This window comes from Meleagris gallopavo, chromosome Z, assembly GCF_000146605.3.
Source record: "Meleagris gallopavo isolate NT-WF06-2002-E0010 breed Aviagen turkey brand Nicholas breeding stock chromosome Z, Turkey_5.1, whole genome shotgun sequence".
Taxonomy (NCBI): Eukaryota; Metazoa; Chordata; class Aves; order Galliformes; family Phasianidae; genus Meleagris; species Meleagris gallopavo.
In genome coordinates, this window is record NC_015041.2 from 24104393 (window position 1) to 24108124 (window position 3732).

Below are 3732 nucleotides of genomic sequence, written 5' to 3' on the forward strand. Positions count from 1 at the left end.
AAAAAAAAAAAGCCCCATGAAGAACAACTGAAGCTCAACTCTGCTAAGTTAAAAGCTAATTAACTTAATGAAATCTATCACTGAAAAGTGATGTTTACACGAAGTCCATGATTAAGAGTAGCCTATACCAGCCCAAATCTACCAACAAGCACATTTTGAGAGTTTGCGGTACGCAAAGATATAAAGAAAATTGCACGTGCCTTGCATGTGAAATGCAGGGATCCTCCAAAGTGTCCCTCCGGCCCTATCTCCTGCTGCGAGCCAAACCCAGATGAGTATCTGCCTTCACTCAAAGAGGGGAGGAACTCCTCCATTAGGTAAAAGAATGCTCGGATCATTAGTTTCCTGACCTCACCATTCCCTGGGGGATACATGCACGAATTTGGGATTGCTCTAGCTGAGTTTAATTTTGGGAGTTTGTTCAACAAACTCTTGGCTCTGGAAGAAATTGCTGACATTTTTTTCTCTCCTCCTTTCCTCTTATAGCACAATACAGCTCTTGCTGTATTTCTTTCACTGTGGTTTTCAAGTTCTCTGCTGGGGGCTGTGAAATGCCTTCTGCTGGTATCCTGTGAAACCAACCAATCCTCCTGCTCATGGACCCATTCATCCACTCCAGCTGTCCTAGCAGACCTTCGGTGACTTTTAATCTGTAGCACGTTTCCTCTGTCTAGTTTGAGAGCCGACATGCTCTATGCATGTACCTGTTGCAAAAATCACCGTGTGCCTGCTTGAGGTGCCAGGCAGCTCATGACAGATGTCAAGTCCAAATAAAGCTCTTGGTGGGGACCAGTTGTGGTAATAAAGTTGCACAATGCTATTGATTCAGCTGAAACTACAATAGCCTTTTCACCCAGCTTAGAAGTAAAACAAAGGTCTGGCAGCTCTGGAGAAGCAATCATCCTTTGAAACAGTCCAGGAATAAAAGGTAGATTAAATCTAGAAGGCAAAATGATGGTGATTTTTCCTCTACCTTACTAGCCCTGGTCAAAGCCCGGAGAGTATTTAGACAGTGCTCCTTTAAAGACGGGGGGAAAGGCAAGTGCTACATTTCATCTGGTAAATGATTTCTGGAGTTGCATTCCTGTGCATTCACGCACAAATCGAGAGCACTGCTGAGCCTCAGATATCCGGGGGCCTAATGGTGAGATCCAAGACAACGTGTGACAAATGGCAACGCATACCCTCCAGTGCTGGGAATGCCGATGATGGAAATGCAGCCACATGCTGCAATGTTTCATCTCACTTTGGGCTGACAGGCATGCAACGTGAGCAACGCAAGTCCCAAGTGTTTGTGTGCACAGCTTTGGGGAGCAGAATGTTCCCATCAGCTTTTTCCATCACCGTCCTGCTAAGCAATTGCTACTGCGGAGACACGGACGCCCACTGCAGGTGGAGGTGACTCAACTGGGGGATGTGGGGCATCTTGTGCTGCCGTGTGGCAGTGGCTGAGCAAAACTGCTGCAGCATACAGCAGCAGACAGGAACTCTAATCCCCCCGCTTTGCACACTTTGATGCAGGGCCACAGTCCCTGCTCAGTACACTGGAAATTACCTTGGACAAGGTGATTCCTCTCCAGCCTTTCCTGCATGCACATGCATAGACTTTAACTGCAACCCAATAGCTCACAGAGGTCTGTTGAAAGCACATGCAACATTTCACAGAATCATAAAATTGTTTGAGTGGGAAGAAACTTTTAAAGGACACCTAGTCCAGCACCCTTGCAATGAGCAGGGACACCTGCAGCTCAATCAGGTGGTCAGCGTCCCATCCAGCCGGATCCTGAGTGTCTCCAGGGGTGGGCTTCCACCACCTCTCTGGCCACCCTCCTCCAGTGTCCCTTAGTGTAAAAAAAAACTTCTTCCTAATATCCAATCTGAAACTCTTTTAGTTTGAAACCACTTCCCCTTGTCCTATCACAACAGTCCCTGCTAAAGAGTCTGTCCCCTTTCTTCCTACAGCCTCCCTCTATATACTGAAAGGCCTCTACCAGGTCTTCTCAGAGCATTCTCTTCTCCAGGCTGAACAGCCCCAGATAGCCCTCAGGTGCTGATGGGTGAACTAAGGCCTGGTGGGTTTAATTGCACTGAGAAAGGAAAAAGCACCACCTACTGCACAACTCCACTGAGCGTTCTGCTGTCACTCTTACACAGGTAACCAACAATTGACTTCTTTATTTAAATTCACTTGTTTGAACTGCCAAGAGCTGGCAACCTCTGAAAGAAAGGATTAAGTGGGAGAAGTAGAAAGGGCCCTATCTGCTTGCTCTGCTCATTGCCGTGGTCTGAGTGCTTTAATTCCGTGTTTGTACAGTTTCTGGTACAACATGGTCCTTACCCAACTATCTGGACGAATGAGCTGATGCTAAGAAGCTGCTTGCTGGCCTGAGTGTAATTTATTTTTGGCCAACACTGCATGTAATGGTGAGTGGTGCTCACTGCAGTCTTAACTATTTCTTTCATCATTCTCATTAGTAGCTCAGCCATAAAGAAAATGCTTTTGGATAGAAAATTAGCACTGTCAGGATTAATAATTACTAGCATTTCAGGTGCTGCAGGCTCTGGCCACAGATTCAGGCTGCAAGTATTTCTAAAAATATGTGCTATTAATATTTTGAAGTGCCTTTTTCTTTTAATAAAAGCTTGGGAGTTTTGAGCAGGAGTTCATAGCAACGTGATAACAGCTTTGCTTATAGAAACATTTGGCATGGTTCAATCTCTAAAATGTTTTAATGTGTTTTGAGTGTTTCAGAAGAAATACTGGAAATGATGTGGATGGAAATATCACTGAGTGTGTCAGCTTTTCACGGAACAAGAAAAAAATGTAATTTGTTGTCTGCTCCTACCTGAGTGTGCTCCACTGGGAAAAACAGAGACATTTCAAAACTTCCTAAATGTCCTCCTTGCTGTATTTTGGGATCATTACTCATGGAAAATATCCTTGCTGTTCTCCATTCATGAGCTTTCGGCATCATGTCTGCAAAAACAAAAACATCTAAGAAATAGGGAGGTTTTAAGTAGAATTACCTGGAGAAGAGCAGAAGGAAAGCAGAGGGATAAGGCAGGGATGTGGGAAGGGAGGACTGGGAGGCAACAGAATAGCGCAGGGAAGGCTGCAAGGAGCATGGAGAGCACCACAGTGTATGGATCACCACAAAACTCAGAGTGTAGGCATCCTCTGTGCACCAATCCATACTGAACGCCCAAGTAGTTACGCCAAAAATCGTTCTTGCAGAACTGGGACTGTACCCTTTCATAGCTGAAAAGGCCGTAGGGACAGCCTGTTCTGGCCAGTACAGATCAAGGCAACAGCTTAAAAACACTGCTATGAGCTGCTGAGCAGGTTTTCATAGAATCACAGAATGGTTTGGGCTGGAAGGGACATAAAGGATCTCGCAGTTCCAACCCCCTGCCACCAGCTCAGGCTGCCCAGGGCCCCATCCAACCTGGCCTTAAGCAGCTCCAGGGACTGGGCACCACAGCTTCTCTGGACAGCAGTGCCAGCACCTCACCACCCTGTGAATAAAGACTTTCCCTCTAACATCTAATCTGAATTTCCCTTTTAGTTTAAAGCCACCTCCTCTTTGTCCTATCACTGGCTATCACAGTCATTTCCTAACACACCGCGCTGTCCTCGCAGCCCCGACGACGACCCCACTGCCCACACCCCACTGCCGAGTGACCCCGGCTGTAGGACGGAGGCAGGAAACCCCCTTCCGTCATCTGACCCCG

The 3732-nt window shown here is 46.6% G+C and overlaps 1 protein-coding gene across 1 annotated transcript in view; it reads left to right on the forward strand.

The window, feature by feature from the left end:
- The window catches only part of KANK1 (KN motif and ankyrin repeat domains 1), a 404522-nt gene that overhangs the window by 110026 nt on the left and 290764 nt on the right, over window positions 1-3732 (forward strand). The window lies entirely within an intron of this gene.